General features: G+C 38.0%; 1 pseudogene; it reads right to left on the reverse strand.

Annotated features, from left to right (window-relative positions):
* Nucleotides 1–1,713: 1,713 nt before the first annotated feature.
* LOC118978268 (UDP-glucuronosyltransferase 2B31-like) overlaps nt 1,714–24,202 on the reverse strand; it is a 63,089-nt pseudogene continuing 40,600 nt past the window's right edge.

A 24,202-nucleotide genomic window follows, 5' to 3' on the forward strand; every position in this document is an offset into this window, starting at 1 on the left:
TGCTTGTTAGTTCAGTTTGTATATTAGAATTCCTGTATAAGTGAAAGTATATGGCACTTGTCCTCTTGCGACTGGCTTATTTCCAGTCATAGGAGGACAAATATCATATAATTTCATACATTGCATTTTTTTTTCATTATAACCATGTTGTGTCGAAGAGGAAAGTTTGCTTCTTTTTTATAGCTGAGTACTAATCCATTATGTAAATGTACCATGAATGTTTTATCTACTCACTACTGATGATCACTTGGGGAGCTATTGTAAATAACATTGCAAATGATATAGTGGTGCATGTATGTTTTCAAATGAGCATTTTGCATATCTCTAGATAAATTCCCAGAAGTGGAATCTCTGGGTCATAAGAAAGATTGATCTTTAATTTTGTGACCATACTGTTTTCTACAGTGGCTGCAGAATCTGTATTTCTACTAACAGTGCACTGTGATTCCCCTTACTGCACATCTTCACCAGCAGTTGTTCCTTGCTATTGATGGTTGCCATTGTGACAGGTGTTACAATGGCACACCATATGGTATTTCACATGGTTTGAATTTTCATTTGTCTGATCACTAGTGACATTAAACATCTTTTCATATGTCTGTTGGCTATCCATATGTCCTCTTTAGAAAAGGGTCTATTCAGGTCTCTTGCCCATATTTTAATAGGATTATTTGCTTTTTTGATGTTGAATTTTATAAGCTCTTTATAAATTTTGGGTATTAACCTCCCATTAGATATATCAGCAACATGTCCTCCCATTGAGTAGGTTGTTTAATTATTTTTTGATGGTTTCTTTGGCCCTGCAAACCTTTTTAGTTTGATCTAGTACCATTTGTTTATTTATTGTTCTGTTTTCCTTGCCTGAGGAGGTAGAGAGGGAAAAATATTGCTGTGAGTAATGTCTGAGATTTGGCTGCTTATATTTTCTTCTAAGATTATGGTTTGAGGTCTAGCATTTAAGTCTTTAACCCATTTTTAATGTATTCTTGTATGTGGCATAAAAATTAATCTAGTTTAATTTTTCTGCATGCATCTGTGCAATTTTCCTACCATCATTTTATTGAATAAACTATCATTAGCCCATTGTATGCACTTGCTTCCTCTGTCAAATATTCATTGAAAGGTGTGGGTTTATTTCTGGTAGCTCTGTTCTGCTACATTGATCTATGTGTCCTTTTTTTTTTCTTAACAGTACCATGCCATTTTGATTATTATGGCCTTATGGTATAGTTTGAGATTAAGCAGCATGATTTGTCCAACTTCTTTCTTCTCTCTCTAGACCAGTGTTGCTATCTGAGGACTCTTGTGGTTCCATATATTTTTAAAAATATGTGGCCCAGTTTGGTGAAATACATCTTTTATTTTGATAGAAATTGCATTGACAGTATAAATTGCTTTGGGTAATATGGACATTTTAATGATATTAATGCTTACACTTATTTGTATCTTCTTTAATTTTTTTCTCCAGTATCTCACAAATTTCTGAGTACAGAATCTTTTACTTATTGGTTAAATTAATTCCTAGGTATTTTATTCTTTTTGAAGTGATTGTGAATTAGATTTTTTTCTTTCCCGAATTTATTTATTTGTGTCCTTCCTGTTTATTTTTCTGGATGAGTCTTGTTAAATGGTTGTCAATCTTTTTTATCTTTTCAAAGAAACAGCTCTAGGATTCACTGACCTTTATTACTTGCAAACCTGACCTGAAATTACTTGCAAACAAATTTTCAAATGTGAAGCTAAATTGTGGAAAGTCATTTTGTCCCAGGAGGAGCAACTGCCTCTTGATGGAATAAGTTGGATGGGTCCCATCTATTGGGTATATCAGCTTCAGGCTTAGAAACACTACTCCCTCTTCCCCTTCTTTTCTGTTTTGGGAAACTTCTGGCAACAAAACAGGACACATTTCGTGACGACAAGTATAGCAGTTGCCACACAGGCCAGCAGGAACCCAATCACGTCCAAAGAGTAGTACTGGAAACAGTTAAGGTCATAGGAGGCTGGCTGCAGGTGTTTGGCTCCTTTGTGGCGCATTACAAACTCAACCCAGAAGACAGCTCGATCCAGGGGCTTCACTGGCTGGTCATGATAAATTCTAGACAATTTCATAGCATTCTCCTTATATCTGAAGGAGAAACACAAGGGTACCAACATTGAAAGGAATTAATATGCCTAAATGAGTTATTCCCATGAAAGGTTTCTGAAGTGTCACACATATGTTTCATATAAATGTTATAGAATTGCAGAGGAGGTCTATTTTTACTTGGGTTTTCATAGATGGTTTCACTTTAAAGTTGACATTTTCTGGTGACAAATATTGTACAAAGTAGAAATGGGAAATAGGGTGGGACAGTCACCTCTTTTTATCAGAGGAATCATGGGATCCATTCTAATGGCTATTCCTGTGGACGAAACAGGGGCTACACAGCAGGTGGACAAGTTCAGTGACACAAGCTCACCACACAGGATGATCTGATCATAAATTTCTAACTGGGTGGGTCCTGGTGAGTAGTCTCATCTCAGGCCAATAGCTTCCTTAGTAAAAGGTTAATCTGTACCTTAAAAAGGCCAGTCCATTGTTCTTATGCATCAAGGATAACAGACCTTTGAAATGCCTGAGTAATTTCTCAAAGGCATGACTTTGGGCAGCAGAGCACAGTGACCTCAAACATCTCTTGTTGCCCAAATACCAGCTGCATTTCCTATAAATGTAAAATGTTATCTATTCTGTCCCTACCATTGTGAAAGATGTATTCTGTATCTGCCAATGTAAAAGAAGTATGTATCTCTCCTTTTCACTTTTTGTATTATCCTAGAGTTTTCCCCTCCCCTACCCACCTCCACTTTCTTCCACCTCCTTAATCTACCAGAAATGGACTTCAGATAACCTTTCTTACATTCTCTCCTTTGACTCTAAATGCCAAAAAAACAAACAAAAAAACAAACAAAAAAAACAACTGCCACAGTGCCATTCTCCAGAGCATTTTGTCATGTACTGATGTTGTTTGGGCCAGTCCTCTCTTATTGGCTGATACAAACTTTAAAAATGTTTTGATACTTTTGGATATTCTTTCATAGATATAAATCAGAAGGTGAAATGCAGTGTTAGGACAATGCTTTCAAACTTTTTGAAGGGAAATTGTATCATGGCAGGAGAGACATTTCCTCACTAGTCCCTCAGATTTTAGCCTTCTCTTGACCTATTGTATGTTTCTCACCTGGAATGACATTATTTTGAAACACAGAAAATTATGACAAACTCCTGTTTGAAATTTCTGCTTGGCTTCTCAATTCTTTTAGAATAAATTCTAAATCTTTTTAGGCCAACAAAACCCTACCCAGTGTTAACGAAAAAAGAATGAACCCCAAAACCAAAACCAAAAAAATAAAACAAACAAAAAAACAAACCATAGGCTCTAAGTGGTGTTACTTTGCAAAAACAACATGATGCCAAACCTTGATTTAATACCAGATTTCATTGAAGTTTCAACTTCTTCCATAACTGTAATGCTTAGTAATCAGTCTGGAATTTTCTGATGAATCCAATGAGGTAATCTGACACTTGGGTCCTGTGTCTCTTGCATAGGAAGAAGATGCGATCTGCATTTTAAACCCTTGCCATTTAGACAGGAAAGTAAGAAGCTAGGAAAATTCCTGGGCAAGTGGAATGAGGAAACTGAGACAATGTGAAAGGTAAGATGGTGGCCTAGGTAAACAGGGCTTGCCTCCTCACATCACCATGTCAAAATTACAACTAAACTTCAGAATTGCCAGAAATTGAGGATAATGGAAGCCCTACATGTACGGAATTAATGAAAAAAAAACACTGAAACTCTTTGTAGGGGTGTTGATGCAGAACAGGTTGGTCTCACACCCACATGGGGCAGATAAAAAAGCAAGGGGTCCCAGCCCCATACCAGGTGTGCCCAGTCTGGGTCTCAGTGCTGGGAGTATCAGTGCGCATAGTTTAGGGCTTTTGAAACCAGTGGGAAATGAGGCTGTGGAAGACAGAAACTGCTAGTTTGCTACACAGTTTGCCTCAAAGGGCCCACACACAGACCGGCTCAGACTCACTCCCTCTGAGCTCTAGCTTGGGAGTAGCACATTGAAAGTCATCAGAGACAGATGAGATCGAATTGTCTCATACCAGGGCAAGAACTGGGCAGCAGTTTTCTCCCAGACAAAAGTGGTGAAAGAGGCCATTGGTCCTTTTCTGACCTCTTCCTTCACAGAGTTGGCTGACAGGTGCCATATCTGAGACTCCATAAATCTGGCTCACACTTTTTGCCCAATTGCATGATTGGGCAAATCGAGATTTTTAAAAATCACTTGTGATTTTCTGAGGCTCTACTCCATGTAACTTTCAGGCTTTCCCAAGCTGTTAACAGTGGCTTTTCCAATGAATGGCTTGTCTTAGCTTATGCCTCAGATTTTTCTAAATTCTCTCAAATAAATAGCATCTGGTCTCAGTGAGCTCTGTACCTCTTGCTAAGTGGCCAGAGGCTTGGCACCAGCAGCAGCTGGTACTGGTCACAGCTTGGCCTTGCTTAGACACCTCTATGCCAAGCACAGATGACAGTCATCTGCAGGTTGTTTTGTAGCTCATACTGGTAGGCCCTGGACAGAATACAGGTGCTGGCTGATCTTGGTCTTTACCCTCCAGGAGACCACAGAGCCAGTGTACCTGGTGGATAGCTACATACCTTGTTGGAGCAACCCTACCCAACTGCCTATACAAACAGCACACCCAAGGGGTGGTCTCAGCAGGTGCCAGAGTCCTGCTGATGTCAGTGTTGCTCTGTGGCATGGGCCTATGCACAACTGATCTTCTGCAGTGGTCAGAGGTTGGTAGTCAGTGGTCACAGCCAGTCTTTTCAGCTGATTGACCTGGGGAAATTCCTTTCTTTGACCTGCCAACAGTAATCTAGGCTCAACTACAAGAGGGAAGTATAAACAGTCCACATGGTGGGACCATCTCTAGTACCCAGCTTGGGAGTACTTGATTGGGAGGCTGTGTCACTGGACCCTAAAGGAAACCACCTACTTTAGGCCACTCTACCAAACCGGAGAATCCTAGCACCTCTACCTAGTACATAGAAGCAACAAACTCCTTTTGGCCCAGGGAGGCTGCCAAAAGGAGCAGACAAAGAAACATGGCCCAAATGAAACAAGGAAACAAAAGTCCAGAAAATCTAAATAAAAGTGCAGACAAGCAACCTACCAGATTCAAAGTTCAGAACTCTAATCATAAATGATGCTGAATGAACTTAGGGGAAGAGCAGGTGAACTCAGAGAGAACTTCAACAGCATAAAAAAGCACATGGAAACCATAAAAAGAACCAATCAGAAATGAATGATACATGAACTGAAATGAGGAAAAAGCTACAGGGAATCAGCAGAGAACTGATGAACCTGAGAAATAAATGAGTGATTTTGGACATAGAGAGATAAAAAACATCCAATCAAAACTGTAAAAAAGGAAAACGAATCCAAAAAAATGTGGATAGTGTAAGTGACCTCTAGGACAACTTCAACCATACCAATATTTGCATCATCGTTGTGCCACAAGGAAAAGAGAAAAAGCAAGAAATTGATAACCTATTGAAAAAATAATGACAGAAATCTTCTTTAACTTAGTGAAGGAAATAAACATATAAGTTCAGGGAGTGTAGTCCCAAAGAAGATAAACCCTAAGAGTTCCAACTCAAAAATCATCATAATTAAAATGCCAAAGGTTAAAGACAAAAAGAATCTGAAAAGCCACAAGTGAAAAAGCAGTTCGTTACCTACAAGAGAGCTTTCTAATTTGTCAAATGACACTTTGCAGGCTATATTGGAATGTCAAGAAACATTCAATGATGAAAAGCAAGAACCTATAAGCAAGATTCCTCCTCCAGCAAAACTTTGACTTAGAACTGAAGGACAGATAAAGAATTTCTCAGACAAGAAAAAGCTAAAGGAGTTTATCATCACCAAACTTGTATTATATGAAATGTCAAAGGGTCTTCTTTAAGAGAAAGAAGGAGATCAAAAATAGGAACATTGAAATGGTAATCAATACATATCTATCAAAAATTGAATCTTGCCATGGCTGGTGTAGCTCAGTGAATTGAACTCGGGCCTGCGAAGCAGAGGACCAAGGTTTGATTCCCAGTCAGGGCACATGCCTGGGTTGCAGGTCAGTTCCCAACAGGGGCAAGTTCCCAGCAGGTGACACATGAGAAGCAATCATAAATTGATATTTCTCTCCCTTTCTCCTTCCCTTCCCTTCTACAGATAAGCAAATAAAATCTTTAAAATATTGAATCTAAAAAACCAAAATAGAACAGAAACAGAACCATAGATATAGAGAGCTTTTCCTTTAATGCTTTGGAGATGGGAGGGGTGTCAAGGGAATGGAAAAAGGGTGAAGGAATTAAGAAGTACTAATTGATTGTTACCAAATAGTCATGGAGATGTAAAGCATAGCATAGCGGATATAGTAGCTAGAGAGTATTTATGCATGATCCATGGACAAGGACTACAGTGTGGGGATTGCCTAAGGGAGTGGAGAGGCTCAGGGTCTGGGAGGGCAAAGAGGGCAAAATTAGGATAACTGTAATAACATGAACAATAAAGTAGTTTTAAAAGATTATTAAACAAGGCCAAAGAGTCTGAGCAATTTAAAGCCAGCTGGTGAATCGCAAGGCCATATCTCCCCTAACCAAGGACATTTGAGAGCAAATGGTTTATGCCTCTCCTCCCTAACCAGAAAATACTTAGATTAAATTCCCCTGGTCTGGGACTTCTTTTGACTCTTCTCCTTGCAGTTGTGAGATACCACTGGAGTTTGGGGAGGGGAGGAACAGTAAGGAAAACAGAGAGACCAGCACCTGAATGAAGGGAATGAACTTAGGGAGAAGCTGCAGGACTCCCCTTTCAGCTCCCCCACCCCTTACTCCCATGAAAGACGGCATGTCAGTGTCCCATAGCCATAGAAAATCACACCAAAAAGAAAACCCCACCCCCACCCTCTCTCCACGAGAAAAAGCCTGAGCACTCTAATGCAGGCGTGACACTCTGGTCTGATTCCCAGAATTTCTACCCTCTACAAAACTGAAACAAATCTTATTTTCATTATTGCCATCCCTGAACTATATTCTTCTATTATGCGAGACAAAGATGCAAATTGGTTCTGGATTTGTTTTTGTAACACAATCCCATTCCTGGAAAGACATGCCCATTCTAAAATAAAATCCTCTCTTTTACTTGCTAGTAATTCTTCCAGCACATCCTTCTTTCTATACAAACCTTCCATTTTGTACAAAACCTCTGAAAACCCTTCTAGTTGCTAGTTGTTATTTGCACCACTCAAGAGTCACTTATTACAGTCCATTCCATCTTCAAATTTACTTGGTTGAATTTTTCAGTGTGACAGTGTACAGACCCTTGGCAACCACCTGTCCTATCTCTTTCCCTATGCACACTGTCTTGCTGGCACCTGTACCTTCTGGCTGTTCACTGAAGCTGCCACATGTGTTTCCACCTCAGCACTTGTGACCTTTCCTTCTCCTCTGTCCACCTCTTAAAGTAGGCTTCCCTGTAACACCCAAGGCTACATTTAACTGCTGACAGAGGCCATGGGGTCAATGTCATGTGTCAGAGGATCTTTTACTGACCACACTAATAGCACCCAGGCCATTTCTTCTATGGTTTTGAATTTTTTCACTGTTTGATCCATAGATCTTTAAATACAAGTGCATTGGTTATGTGATTTCACTCATTTATGAGTTAAGTTCTTTTAATTGCCATGTTTATTACAAAGACTAAAGTATTTGCTTTGATGTAAGAATGAAGAATTTTCTGTTGGGATGTCCCTCTTCATGTTTGTTCATAAGCAGAGGCTCTTGTTCCCCACATGTGGGCTTATTGATGAGGAGGTGTGGTGTAGCAACTATTTTCCAGGAAACATCTAGGGTATAAATACTGAGAGTTTATTAGCAGTATTTGAGAGATTTGGTTTGGGCAGGGTGACTCTTCATTAAGCAAAACTCTCTCCAGAGACCCTTGGGCATTTCTTCCTCTCTTGGCAATATAGGTGCCTTAGACAGTGGTGATAACCCTCAAAGCAGCCCTGGAAAGAGATCAGCCAGCCTTGCAACCTATTACCTGGCTCCCTAACAATCTGCTCTAGCAACAGGGGAGTTGTACTTTTATGCTGGCAGTTGAAAATCAGCTCTTGGTTGATCATTGATTCTTTCTTAAATTAGACTTCATTCCTTCATCTCTGCTGGCTTGTAACAATAGCGGGATTAACCAGTCATTTGTTTGAAATATATATTATTTCTTTATTTGACTTTTTTAAGAGATATTATCTTGTATGGTATTTATGTGTGAAATTGTAATAGTTTCCACACAAGTCTGTGCTACATAGGTTCTTAGCGAAGACAGAAATCAGTCTATGAATATAAATTGCTACCTCCCCAAAACAAAGCACAACAAAACAAAACACTGTATATTGTAAAGTATACCCTACATTTCATTGTAAAAACATAAGAAAAATGTACATATCCTAAGTAACCAACTCAAAATTTTATATTTTATAACTACTTGGTAAATTGTCATGAAGTAAATACATCAATTACCTACTACCTAGTACTGATACAGGATACCACAAGCTGCAGAAGTTCCCCATTTTCTTGGACCTTTCAGTCACAAATCCCTTCTTCATATTATTACTATCATTACCTTTGATATCATAGAATATTTTGTCTTTTATATGTATGGGGGGCATATAATAATACTTACTAGTTTTTGTCGTTTCATAGCAATTATTAGTTGATTCCATTGCTATAGAGAATTGAGTATATGACCGTAGCACATTGTTGGTTCATAATGTTAAATGAACATTTGGATTTTTAATATATATTTTAGCTATTTCTATTATTGCTGATGCAACTATTTTTGTGTCTGTCTTTTGGTTTACATATTTATACATTTCTGTTGTGTATATACCTAGAAGTGAAATTGCTGAGAAGCAGGTGCATGTATAATAAAGATCTCAGGATTGACTCTGAATTATTTAGGAATGTGTTGCTTAATTTTAAAAATTTAGAAATTTTTAGTTTAGGTTTATTTTTTTAATTTACTTCTAGTTTGGTTGAACATATCCTCTTTATAATATGACAAATTTCAAATAGGATTCTTGGCTTTTGCCCTAGCATGTATGTTGAATTCCTTATTTTTTTCTTGTGTTCATATCTTATGTATTTAAAATGATATGTTCTCCAGTGTTATATGTATGTCAAAAAGCTACATTTTTTTAATTGGGTTTCAAATCTTTTATTGTATTCATTATTTTGTCTTCTTTTTATATTATAGAATAAAGATCTTTGAAAACATCCTACTATGATTAAAACCTTGTATTTTGGACTTTTTTTGTTTATTTTTTTCCAGTTTGGGGATTTATTAATAGGTGTTGCCCATTAATAATTTATATTGTTTTGAAACCTGACTTATTTTATTAGAAAAATTTTATCTTTATATTTAGTGGTACTTCTGGTCCATTGTGTCTGAGAATAGGATACCTAAGTTTTTTTTATGATCACTGTTGAAATAGATAATTTTTCTAGCTTTTTACAATCTTGTTGTACACTTCTAGTTAAGTCAGCTCTCTAAGTAATATATAGAGTTAATTTTTAAAATCCAGAGTGGCTTGTGTTTAAGTGATTTAGTCTGTTTATATTTTCTGTGACTACTGACATTTTTACCTATATTCACACAAAATCTTAGATAGCATTATTATAATTCTGCAAAGCTTAGAAACAAGCATAATGTCTACAAACATTATGCAAGATAAGTAAAATGTGCTCTGTTTATATCATAGATTTTTATTCAGCCATTCAAAGCTATAACAGTGATGGAACCCCCAAAAATGCTATATTAAAGAAACCAGGTTCAAAAGACAACATATTTTACAGTCTTGTTATACTGAAATGTCTAAAAAGACTAATTTATACTGACAAAAAATTGATTAATGGTTATTTGTGTAAGGGACAAGGGAGTGACTTCTAAGGCATATGGCATGTCTTTTTGGGAGGGTGAAAATATCCTAAATTTATATTATGGTAATAGACTCATAGCTCTGTAAACATGCTACGTATAGTTATTTACATAATATACATAAATCTGTTTAAGTGATTAGAAGAAAATAAGTTTTTGAGTATAAAGAAATTTATATTTTCAGAAATATTAGGTATTGAATTGGAAGATTCTATGATTTATCTTCTAGTTCATCATTATTCCTGCTATGTGTTCTATCATGTTTTTTGAAAGGAGGTGTATTTGCAATTATCTATACCCCTTTATTTTACTGGAGAAGAAAACTGTTTCACTTGTTGGCTACTCATTAAAACCATGGACTTAACCTAGAGGAGAACATTGGCAGGAAAATCTCAGATATTTCACGCAGCAACATTTTTACTGATATGTCCCCTAGAGCAAGGACTATAAAGGAAAGAATAAACAAATGGGATCTCATCAAAATAAAAAGCTTCTGCGCAGCTAAAGAAAACAGCATTAAAATAAAAAGACAACCAACTGGATGGGAAAACATATTTGCCAATGATACCTCAGACAAAGGTTTAATCTCCAAAATATACAAAGAACTCACAGGACTTCACTCTAAGAAGACAACTAACCCAATTAAAAAATGGGGAAAGGACTTGAACAGACACTTCTCCAAGGAGGACATACAGAAGATCCAGAGACACATGAAGAGATGCTCAATATCGCTTGCTATCAGAGAGATGCAAATTAAAACCACAATGAGATACCACTTTACACTGGTGAGAATGGCTATCATAAACAAAGCAATAAACAACAAATGTTGGAGAGGGTGTGGGGAAAAGGGGACTCTGGTCCACTGTTGGTGGGATTGCAGACTGGTACCACTATTATGGAAAACAGTATGGAATTTTCTCAGACAACTAAAATTGGACTTGCCTTTTGACCCAGCAATTCCACTGCTGGGATTGTATCCTAAGAACCCTAAAACACCAATCCCAAAGAACCTATGCACCCCAGTGTTCATAGCAGCACAATTTACAATAGCCAAGAATTGGAAGCAACCTAGATGCCCGTCAGTAAATGAATGTATCAAAAAACTATGGTACATATACACAATGGAATTTTATGCTGCAGAAAGAAAGAAGGAGCTCCTACCTTTTGCAACAACATGGATGGAACTGGAAAGCATTATGCTGAGTGAAATAAGCCAGGTGTTGAAGGACAAATACCATATGATCTCACCTCTAACAGGAAGCTAAACAACAAAACAAACAAGCAAGCAAAATATAACCAAAGACACTGAAATAGAGAACAGGCTGACAGTGACCAGAGGGGAGAGGGGAGAGAATTTCAGGGGAAATAAGGGAGGGATTTAGAGGAACCTATATAAAGGATACATGGAGAACAACTGAGAAGGGTGGAAATGGGAGGGAGGGGGGAGGATGGGGGGTGGGAAGAGATGGGAGTAATAGACAGAAAACTATACTTGAAAAATAATTAAATAAAAAAATTGGTAAAAAAAAAACAAAAAACATGGACTTAAAATGTAACTTTGAAATAAATGAGTGGTTGAAAATAACAGTAGATTTAAGATGACTTAAATCATGTCAATAATCTCAAAATTAGTCTTTTAAAATGGGATGAAACTCATATGCATCCTTGACAAGAGAGCTTTTTATAAATACTATTAAAAATGTGATACTTACGAAGGGTCATTAATGACTGTCTTCAATTCCTTGAGCAAATCTGCACTAGACATTGTGTTGATGTCCAATCTGACAGCTGCTCCCTTGACCTTCATGTGGGCGATGTTATCAGGTTGATCCGAGAACAAAGGGAGGCCCACCATTGGGATCCCGTGGTAGATGGCCTCATAGATGCCATTGGTTCCACCATGAGTTATAAAGGCTTTGGTTTTTGGATGACCTAGGATTGGGTGACATTAAGCAAATTATGAATTATAAATCTTGGAATAAAATGAGTGTTTGGAAATAAAGGTGTATTCAGAAACAGACTAGTATGTACTTTAGACTGTATTAAAATGTCTTTCAGAAGTACGCACTGGCAAATATGGGTGTAGCCAGTGGACCATGGACACCATTTCATGGTATCATCATGAATTGGTTCACCAGGAAAGTGAGTGGAGCTTGGCAGTAGATTAGCACCAAGGTCTCACCCCCAGGGCACTTCAATTTTAAGAGGATGAGAACAACAGGAGAATTCTCAAAAGTACTGCAACAAAGTCCAGTAGAAAAAAGTCCAGGACAGCACGGTGTCATTGGTTACACTTGGCCTGGCATATTTGGCTTACATGTTGATTATGTTTCATCCCTGATATCGTCACTAAGAGAGACACTGTTGTCTTTTACACTACCATACACCTTTTAAAGAGTGGTAAAGTAGTGCAATGTTTTGTTTTATCCTCAACCTTAACTGAAGTTGGTAAATGATCTTCAGTAGGTGTTTATGAGAAATCTGTTATGAAAATATACAATGATTTACAAAGTGCTGTTTAAAATTTGATACTCTGAGACAGTCCCTAGGGATAGCTTGTTTTGAGCTAGACATATGGAACTTGCTGACGCAGGGAATGTTTAACCAGGTACAAGGCCAGCTTGGCTAGACAGAAAAGATCCCATGGGAAAACCTTGCCCACACTCTTCTAAAATCAAGATTTCTCACACATGTCTTGATGGTTCATACCAGAGATGTCGTGTTTCCAATAAAACAAAGAAAGTAGCCTGTCGGGCTGTGCCTGGAAGTTTCTAGGACCAAAGATGCTGGTCTGTACTTTTTCTCCTGCTACAATATACATATTACCTTGATTAAAGTGTATCATTAGTACAAAAAATAATGTCTTTCAGAATTCAAAGGAATGGGCCCCTACATCTTCCAGAGAGACAGTGAAGGCTTACATAGATGATTAGTGTGTTTCTTATGACTTGGAAATGAATACAAATTGCCAGTGGACAAATTGAAAGAGAATAATCTGGGTAAAAATATTAAAAGTGATTAACAAAAGTGGGGAGGCATGTTAGAACATATTTTCTAAATAAAGTGGTGAAGTCACTGAATCTGAGATGTAGGGTGTCAAAGCAGCACCCAATGTGATGGCCGTGGTGCACAGGGTCAGAGGAGGAAAGTCTGTTTCTGTTACATATATATATATAAAAACAACATGCTATTAATTCAGAAAGAGATTTTTACTTTTTTCCTAGAGAAAATGGAGAATCACTGGAAACGAAAGATGGACTGATGTTTTCATCAGTTGTATACCCTTAAGTGGGTTAAAGGTTTGGGGTAAGGAGATAGTTAGGAGACAGGGTGATAACCCAGAAATTGTTGAGACATTCCGAGTGAGAGGAAACTGTGAATGAAAGAGGTATGTTCTTTGTGGCCATAAGGAATGTGACTGAGTAGAATAAGATGCCAACTGTTATGTCTTATTCATTTCCCCTAGGACTGTGAAATACATGTNACTGGAAACGAAAGATGGACTGATGTTTTCATCAGTTGTATACCCTTAAGTGGGTTAAAGGTTTGGGGTAAGGAGATAGTTAGGAGACAGGGTGATAACCCAGAAATTGTTGAGACATTCCGAGAGGAAACTGTGAATGAAAGAGGTATGTTCTTTGTGGCCATAAGGAATATGACTGTGAAGAATAAGACGCCAACTGTTAGGTCTTATTCATTTCCCCTAGGACTTTGAAATACATGTAAGGAAGTTAATTTTTATTTCTGAGGTTTTCAATAAGAAACGTTCAAAACATTTCTTTCCTAGTGAACTGTTCATCACTCTGGATGAACTGATGCTGATTTCAGGGTTTTCCAGAATCTTACCAAGAAGATCATTCTGGGGGATCCATTTATACAGGCGAGTGTTTGGCCCTAACGTGTCTGGTTTTTTGCCTCCATATCTCCATATAACCTGTTAGGGTAAAGAAACAGAACTTTCCATGAGTCAAATTTCAAAATTCTGACATGTTAAATCTTAAATAGATTCAGAGACATCTAGTTCAACCCCTCCATCTTACAGAGAAGGGAATGAGGACAGGCATGTTGGATAATGAGAACCAATAAAACTGACATAAGAGGAGTAGATACTGCTATTGCATGTACTTATTTTTATATTCATTCAGGTGGGAATGCAGTCATGATGTTAGGGGTTAGATAAATAAGAGTATCAATGGCTCTTTCACGCATATTCAAAGTTTTAGGTAGTCATAATTGTCATGCAAAACCCAGCAATTTACAGATAATCTACATATTTATGTTCTTTTAGATATTTATTGTCCCACCTCTCATCTTCCAGATTTAATATTAACCTGTTCATTTCTTTATGTATGATAGTGAAGTGGTTTATTTATATTTACTAGTTCCATATTGTATTTTATTTGACTTTTACATAATTTGAAATATAGTATAAATGCTGTCAGCTATTTGTGAAAATTAAATCATTCTAATGTTTAAAAATTTATTATTAATAATAAATAATTTCTGCTTCAGAGGGAAATTTAGCTTAAGATGACTAATTATGAATCACTACTCCCTCTATGAAAAATTTCAGGTGATAACTTTTACATGAATTTTATGTTATCTATCTAGCTGGGATTGAAAATCCTCTTAAAATGTACAAGAGCTTTTGAAATCCCATAGGAAAATGATAAATAATAGTATAGCTATTGAAAAGATCAAATAGAATTATAAGGATAAATTTTATTCAACTGACGGTTTACACCTCACAATGTGCTGCGACCCACAGACAGCAGTGACTAATATGGTTAATTAATCATAAGTGAACAAGCAACTTCTAAGTCCAGTACCTACATTAGGTTTAAAATGTGAAGTTTTTAAGAAAGTATCATAGGGCAGACTCTAGTTTATAAGTAGTTAACATCTATTTGTTATGTGAGTGTTAAAGTAACCTCAGTTTTCCAGCAAATCAGCATAAGTGATAGGGAGAAATCCCCCATCAGTTTGAAATCTTAAAGTACTTCACAAACTCTCTGAGGGTTCAAGTATATTTTCTGTATTAGATAATTTACAACATACTTTATGGAGAAGGCATTTGAAGGGTCCCAAACTAGGCTTGCATTTGCTTGACTTTTGAAAAAACATATTTCTTTGTTCTCCACCCAGGAGAGGTTATTGTTCTCATGGGATGTTTCTGGGCCACAGTTTACAAAACACAGGACCACCTTGAGTATTGGACTGATCTCCATCCTATCTATTGTGTCTCCTGCTTTAGAATTTGTCATGGCCCACCCCACCTAGAAGGTTTCTCTCTTGTTTTTTTACAGGCCTATTTTTTCTCTTGCTCTAAATCATTGAGGCTGGCTTCAGAACCTTGCTGAGACCTGGACATCCTTTCTCTGAATATCATGTTGAAGAACACGTTGAATAGGTTAATGACAAAATTCAGAGAAAGGAAGGGAGACTTGAATTACTTGGCAAGCCTAAACTGCATGGTGCCTTGCAGACTGTTATCACCCCTAGTTTATGTTACTGTTAAGATGTAAGTGCTTTCTAAGAACATCTGTACTGTACACAGTTCCTTAGGGTTCCTGCAAGAAAAAGGGTGAACCAACAGGGTAGAATTTGGCGATATCTGGATCTTTCTACAGGATTGTTATAATACCAGACCTCACACTGTACCTCTGACTACACTTCTCTGTTGTCACCATGTTAATGCCATTGTCATTACCAAACAAAACACTGTCTGCATCACTCTAGCTCCTGCCATGGGCACTTTGATTTAAATTGCTACCTGAGATAAACTGGAGCAGTCCATAAGAGTATACCTTTCATGTAGGAATTTCTGCTATCAGATGCTTTAGAGAGTTTAACATACTCATTGTTTTTCTACTCTAAGGGGCTTTGTCTAACCTTTTGAGGAATCTGGGCCAGGGCTGAGGCAATCATATTGGCCTTTTCTTCAGTCAATTTCGAGACCATCGACCCCAGGCTAAACACCACAATACCATCTTCTCCAGAGCTCTGGACAAACTGTTCCATTTCCTGTGAAGGAAGAAAGTTTCCCATCACAAAAGAGCAACAGCAGAGTGAACACCGGTGAAATCACTGCTACAAATAACGAAAGAGAAAATTAGTGATTGTAAGTAGTTAGTAGAGTGGTTCCTGATTTTAAAGACTGTGGTAAAATACAAGTAATATGAAGTGACCATCCCTAACAAATGTCAGTTTGCTTTCTGTTTCTGTGAGTTTGAGTAGTTTAGATACCATATATAAGCAGAATACAGTATTTGTCTTCTGTGAGTGGCCTATTTCCCTCAGCAAAATGTCCTTAAGATTCAGATATGTTCCAGCATTTGTTAGAATCTCCTCCAATTTTAAGGGCTAGTAATATTCCTCTTTAGATAACTGAATCACCAGAAAGATGAACAAGTGTGCCTTAGAGCAAATTGATCCTCAAATATCTCTGGAGGCAAAATACACAAAACTGAGACTTCCATTCTTTGGGTACATGTTGAGAAGCCAGGGTTCTTCTGAAAAGGTAATAGTGCTGGGAAAACAGAAGGCAGCAGGAAAGAGGAAGATCATATGTGAGATCAATGACTCCATGAATGAAGCCATACGCATGAGGCTACAGGAGCTGTGAGGCTGCTAGGGCAAGCATTTTGTGGACATCTATTTAGGACTTGGATCTCAGTAGTGGATCCTCTGGATCTCCTCCCGGAGCCTCACCACCCAGATCTTCTCTTTGTGGCTTACGTATGCCCTGATTTGGCTTAAGACTACCAGGGCCCTAGGTGAGCTCCAAAGAGTGCAGGCCTCTCTTCTTGGCTCTGGTTCCCTGGTTTGGGGGTCCTGGTATGTGGTTGAGACCCGCATGCTCCCTAGGGGAGATTTGTGCAGTCACACAAGAGTGATTACACAGTGCGCCTTTCCAGCTGCTCAGCTGCCCCACCTGCGTGCAGGGCCAGCTTTCTCTGTGTCTCTGCCCTGATTACCAGTTCCTGTGTAAGCTTCTCCTAGAAATCCGTGGATATAATGCTCCTGTTCAGCTGTCTTTCATTGGGTCATTGAAAGTTGATTGCTCTTTAATTTGGCTGTGAATCCTGTTTCACACAAGGCGGAAGTGTGTGTATCTTCACCTATTCTGTAGCCAACTTGGATCTCCTCACTATGTATTTTTATTAGAGAATTTATTGCATTTACATTGAAAGTAATAGGTGACAGGTATACTTTTGCCACTTTGGTCATTGTTTTTAGTAGCTTTTGTAGTTCTTTTCTATTTCTTTCTTCCTTTATTGATCTGTCCCTTTTTGCCTGCTGTTTTGGTTTAGCATTTCTTTTTCTTTGGTTTGCAGTCCTGTGCTCAGTTCCCTGAAACACACCAACCAGGACATTTTCTTCTTTTTTTTTTTCTTTTTGTAGGGGGTTCTTTTTCTATGTCTTCGGGGCTATGTTTTATAGATTTATGGTTTTTTGTTACCATGGGGTTCATCTATATTGACGTATACCTATAGCATCTATTGTAAGTTACATGCATTTTTGTGATCTTCCAAACATTACAGAAGTGCTGTATTTTACTGCCCCCTCTATGTTTTGTTTCTGACATCATACTTGACAACCTTTTATTATTTTGCATTTTCTATATACTTATTGTGATTTTGCTGCTATTGTGTTTGAAACTTTATATTAGCTTTTAAAAAATATTTTATTTTATTTTATTTTTAAACAGCTGTTGACATTTAATATTATTTTGCATTAGTTTCAGGTGTGCAACATAGTAGTTACATAATTATATAATTTGTGAAGTGGCCACTCCACTATTTCTAATACCATCTACCACTGTACATAGTTATTACAATATTATTGACCATATTTCCCAGGGTGAATCTCATTTATTTATTTATTTATTTCTGCCTAGGTGTTTAATTCATTTGTTGTTTTTATTCAGTTACAGTTGACCTTTTCCCCCCCAATACTTTTTAAACGCCTGGTCTAATGTATTTATTATATGCTTAGCTTACCAGTGGGATTTCATTCTTATGCCTGATTATGGACTTTTTATTTCTGCTTAAAGAATGCCTTTTAACATTTCTCATATAGTCAATTTATTAGCAATGAGCTTTAATTTTTGCTTATCTGGAAAATTTTTAGTCTTCATTGATGCTCCGTGACAAGCTTGTCTGTCAGAATATTCTAGTTTGCAGGTTCTATTCTTTTAGCAGTTGAAATATATTCTGCTACAACCTTCTAGCATGTAACTTTTCTCCATGGAAATCAGCTGATAGTTTTAAGATGTTTCCCCGTAGGTAACTAACTATTTTTTTCTTTCTACCTTCAAGATCCTCCCTTTATCATTAGCTTTTGTCATTTTAATTATAACATATCATGGGGAAGATATTTTTGCATTCATCTTTGTCATAGACTCTGAACTCCCTGGACCTGGATGTCTGTTTCCTTCTACAGATTAGAAAAGCTTTTAGCCATTGTTTCCCAATAGTTTTTCTGCCCCTTTGTCTCTCTCTTGTCTTTCTGGGCTCCTATAATGTGAATGGTTGTATTTTTGATATTGTTCCAGATGTGTCTTAAACTATTCTTCATTTTTTTTAATTCTTTATTTTTTTGTTCTCCTGATTTTCACATTTCTATCTTTTAAGTTGCTACTCTATTCTTCTTTATTGTTTAATCTGTTGATTCCTCTACACACACACACACACACATATATATATATATATTCATTTTAGTTATTGTACTCTTCAGTTCAGATGGTCATGCTTTATATTTTGTAACTATTTGTTAATGTTCTCACTGCGGTCTTCTATTCTTCTGTCATGTTCGATTAGCATCCTCATCACCATTGTATTGAAAACTTTATGAGGCAAATGACTTATCTTTGTTTCTTTAGAGGTTTTACTCCTGAGGCTTTTATACTTTCATGGGAACCGTATTTTGTGGTTCCTCATTTATTTTATATTCTGTATTTATTTTTAAGGAGTAAATAAAGAGCTATTTGTCCCGATGGAGTGGCTTTTGAAGTGGTTGCTTAAGGCACACAGGGTAGCCACATGGAAGGCATACACAGTCGGAGTTTCCCAGAGTGCACACCCCAGGGGCACCCTGCTAGCCTGGCTGGCTGGGTTGGGCGCTGCCAGGGGCATGTGGCTGCAGCAGTGTCATGGCAGTTGGGCTGTTTGAGCTTAGAGTGGGTGTGGGGTGAGCAGGCTAGGGCACACTTTGGAGGCCTTGCACATGGACTACCGCATTTGAATTAAATTTTTGCCCATGTTCTCTGTGGAAAGAGAATGTAAACAATGGCAGTTGCTGGCACCTCCAATCTCAAAGACTTTCCACAGAATCCAAAGAGTTCTCTCAGATTCTCAACCTTCTCTATGCAACCTCTCTGCTTTTGTTGTGCTGAAGCTGCTCCATCAACCCTCAGTTACCTTTCAGGAGGACTTGCTCTACATGGAGGTATATATTCATTGTGTTCATGCATGAATGTGATTTTATGGTCTCTTTACAGTGACATTTGAGACCTCTCCCCTAAATCACTCTATATACTCAGAGAATCACTATAATTTATGATTCTGGTATTATTGTTTGATATTTCCATGAAATAGCTATAAGATTCCAGAATTGAAGTTGTATAGGTACTTATTTAAGTGACTATTTTTTTGGCTTATTTACAAATGACAGCTTTTGTTCTGAAATCATATTGAAAATGATTGATTTAGTAGAATGTGCTACATGTAACTAGCTATGAGGGGCCCTCATCAACACCTCATGAGACCCCCAGGGATCACGTGTCCCGTGGTGGGGCAGGTACAGCTGGGCCTTCTGCAGCAGAGATCTGGTCACCCTCTTGAGTAGCTCAGTTCAATGTATATGAAGTTCCTGGTAAAGTCATGTTCCCCCCAAATTGTTTCAGAATTATTCTGTGTTCCCCGATCCTTATCAGTTTTAAAATTTCATTACTTTCAGTATTAGAGAAATTTCTTATTCTTCAATGTACTTACTATACCCTCACCCCACATATGTAAAGAGTGAAATGTTTAATGGATATCTGGTTCAAATGTCATACTGATTTCTTCTGCCTCTTTGATCATTTGTTTTAAATTGTTATTGTTTCTCTCTGGAAAATAATAACCTAACCCTTTAACATGAAAAGTTTAATTTTTCATTCTAATCATTATTTTATGCTTTTTTTTAGAAATTAGTATACAATTGACATAGAACATTCTGTAAGTTTAACATGCAAAGTGTGTTGAGTTGATTCATTTATGTAGTGTAGTATGAGTATGACCTTAGCATTAGTGAACACATCCATTTGGCCACATACTTATCTTTTTGTGTGTGTGGTGAGAACAATTAATATGTAGTCTCTAGAAACTTTTGAGTATATAATAGAGCACTGCTGGTACAATCATTACATCTCCTGAACTTAATCATCTTTGAGTTGCAAGTTTGTACCCTTTGATGAACTTCTTGTCAACCTCCTGTGTCCTTTTCACCACTCTATACTAATCATCATTCTACTCTGTGTTCCCATGAGTTTGCATTTTTAGATTCCAAGTGTAAGTGCATGACACATTGTGTTGTAGACTGTTCTGCCTGGTTTCAGGAATTGTAACTCACTACCCCACTGTGGCTAAGGATGAGTCAGTGACCTTTGGAATGCAAGCCACAGGAGACAAAGCTTGTCTCTGGTAGCAAATGCTGCCTCAGTTTCCTCCCTGCCCCTAAAGCATGGACTCCTTCATGGGTAAGACCTCTCAGGAGGAGGGGCAACCTAGGCCAGACACAATCACTTGGGAGGCCATCATGGGAGGACTTGGGGGGTGGGGCACTGCAAGAAAGAGCAATGGACTCTTGCCCCCGGCTTTGAGATAGCCAGAGTCCCCATGTCCTCTGGGAGAAGCACTTCTTGGCTTTAATCCACTTACACCTGAATACCTGATGGGGAGGGATGCAGTTTTTTGCCTTGCTAGAGCATGTCCTGGGGAAAAATCTGGCATCAAAAAGACTTCCTATCCATGAACATGGTATATGTTTCCATTTGTTTGTGTCTTCCTTGATTTCTTTCTTCAGTGTTGTGTAGTTTTCTGCATACAGGTCTTTTACCTCCTTGGTTAGGTTTATTCCTAGGTATTTTATTTTTGTTTTTGCTATATTGAATGGGATTTTTTTCTTGATTTCTGCTTCTGCTGATTCATTGTTAGTATACAAAAATCCCTTTGATTTCTGGATATTGACTTTGTAACCCGCTGTTTGCCAAGGAGGACATACAGAGGATCCAGAGACACATGAAGAGATGCTCAATATCGCTTGCTATCAGAGAGATGCAAATTAAAACTACAATGAGATACCACTTTACACCAGTGAGAATGGCTATCACAAACAAAGCAATAAACAACAAATGTTGGAGAGAATGTGGGGAAAAAGGGACTCTGGTCCACTGTTGGTGGGATTGCAGACTGGTACCACCATTATGGAAAACAGTATGGAGTTTTCTCAGAAAACTAAAATTGGACCTGCCTTTTGACCCAGCAATTCCACTGCTAGGGTTATATCCTAAGAACCCTAAAACACCAATCCCAAAGAACATATGCACCCCAATGTTCATAGCAGCACAATTTACAATAGCCAAGAATTGGAAGTAACCTAGATGCCCATCGGTAAATGAATGGATCAAAAAGCTATGGTACATATACACAATGGAATTTTATGCTGCAGAAAGAAAGAAGGAGCTCCTACCTTTTACAACAACATGGATGGAACTGAAAAGCATTATGCTGAGTGAAATAAGCCAGGTGTTGAAGGACAAATACCATATGATCTCACCTTTAACAGCAAGCTAAACAACAAAACAAACAAGCAAGCAAAATATAACCGAAGACACTAACATAGAGAACACGCTGACAGTGACCAGAGGGAAGAGGGGAGGGAATTTCAGGGGAAATAAGGGAGCGATTTAGAGGAACCTATATAAAGGATACATGGAGAACAACTGAGAAGGGTGGAAATGGGAGGGAGGGGGGAGGATGGGGGGTGGGATGGGATGGGAGTAATAGAGAGAAAACTGTAGTTGAAAAATAATTAAATAATTTTTTAAAAAAGAATCTACATGAATTTAGACATGTAGCAATGATGATAGACAACAGTAAATAAAAAGACACATTAAAAAAAGAATGAGAAACAATCTAGACAAAACCTAAAAACGTGCTTTCAGAATTAGCTTTGATTGAACAAAAAAAAATTATATAATAAAAAAAAGAATTAGCTGTAGTGATTCTCATGTTTTGTATGTGCCTTTCCTAAGATGTTAAAACATTTTTAGAACTCATATATTAGGCTTGTCATTTTTGTTAAATATTTGGAAGTGTTTTAATAAATTTGCAACCCATGTTTAAAAGAAAGAGTGCTAGCCATACCCACCCCATCAGGGGAGATGAAAGTATCTCTGTGGATAACAGAGAATGTCCCCAGGTCAGGGTGGGGCACCCAGCAGCACCGCTGCAGGGAAGGAGAGATGAGCATGCTCAATCGCTGCAGGGAGAATGGATAGGAGAAGGGAAATAACTTCCTGTTCAGTCAGCCCCGAGGGTGTGTGGGATGGAGCAGTTGCACGATTGTCCCATAGGAGTCTCCTATTGCTGGGGTTGCTGGGAGAAGTGCTGCCTGTGTATCTGCTCCACAACCCTGGCCCTGGTTGGTTTCCCTTTTCCTCGGAGCCCAGCAGCTTCCTTCTTCCTCCTTGAGGTTCTCTTATAAATCATTCCTTTCTGGGACTCACCCCCTGAAACCTAGCCACACCAGGATGTTTTTCTGTAGCGCAACAGTGACATGGAACTTGAAGATTAATGAGAGCCATTCAAGGTTTCTACCCAGCTAAGACAGGCAAAGAATTCTTGGCAGTCAGAGCCTCCATTCTCATTGTATTTGTGAGTTCAAAATTAAAAATAGGTTTATTTTGAGGGTGATGAAAACGTTCTAAAATCAGAGGGTGTTGATAGTTGCACAACTGTGACTATACTAAAAACCACTGAATTGTATACTTTAAATGGGTGAATTTTATGGTATGTGAGTTACTATAGCTCATTAAAGCTGTTATAAAAATAGGTTAGACTAGTAAGATTTCCATTCTTTTACCTTCTCTAGTTTTAATTGAAATATAAATTATCATTTAATTATAAATTAAAATTACAAACTATAAATTCAATTAAACTATAAAGAGCTATAACAATACCATATAGCATTATGAATCAAGATTAAATAAGACCTCTACTGGAAATCTACATTCCTTCTCATTCTCTCTCTTTACTTTTCAAGGAATTTCGTACATGTCGAAATTCTACTCATCTTTCCAGATTTATCCTACAAAGCCCCACCAGCAAGTCTCCCCTCTAACCATCATCAAACTGGTGCTTAGTTACTCCTGTCCATTCTTCATGGAACCAAACTCCAAGGTGCAGAAATGAGGAGGTGAAGGAGCATACTGACAGGACCATTCTTGGGGACTCTTTCACCCAGATGTCTCTCCCATTCACCTCTTCTGGGAGAGCCCCCCAATCTCTGACTCAGACCAGGAATGACACCCCAGTGACCTTCCTGCCCCCTGGATCCTCCTATTCCACTGACACCCCCAAGCACTGCACAAAAGAAACTTCCTCACATGCCAGCTCCATTTATTTTCCTCTCCTAAGAACCCAACATGGTCCCACTTGCATATTGAGTCTGTCCATCTAAGTGCTAAACAGCCTTCTATGGACCAGCTGTTTTATGTCTCACTGGCATCTCCTGCCACCTGTCAACATGCCCACATGCTCTCTGTCTCTGCAAGGTTCTTCCCGGCAGGGAATCCTCTCCCCTAGCTGCTCCTTCCTTGTCCCTTACCTCTTTCCAAAGCCAGTCCTAAACCTCCACCTCCTTGAAGGCAGGTTTCCCCTGAGGAGCCTATTCTGCAATTACCTAATTTTTCTTCCTTACAGGCTATTCTTTTGCACTTACTGGTATTATCTGCAGGCATGGCTTCTATTACTGNTGGAAAGTATTTCTGACTTTTAAAAAAAGAAAATCTGTATAGAGAAATTCTGTATGTATAGAGATAAAAATTGTGTGTGCTACAAAATGCCCCCAATTTGATAAAATAGTGTACCAAAGAGAAGTAGTGGTGTTTTCTTGT

This window comes from Sturnira hondurensis, unplaced genomic scaffold (genome assembly GCF_014824575.4).
Source record: "Sturnira hondurensis isolate 20B ecotype Veracruz unplaced genomic scaffold, ASM1482457v3 Scaffold0021666, whole genome shotgun sequence".
In the NCBI taxonomy this organism is placed as follows: Eukaryota; Metazoa; Chordata; class Mammalia; order Chiroptera; family Phyllostomidae; genus Sturnira; species Sturnira hondurensis.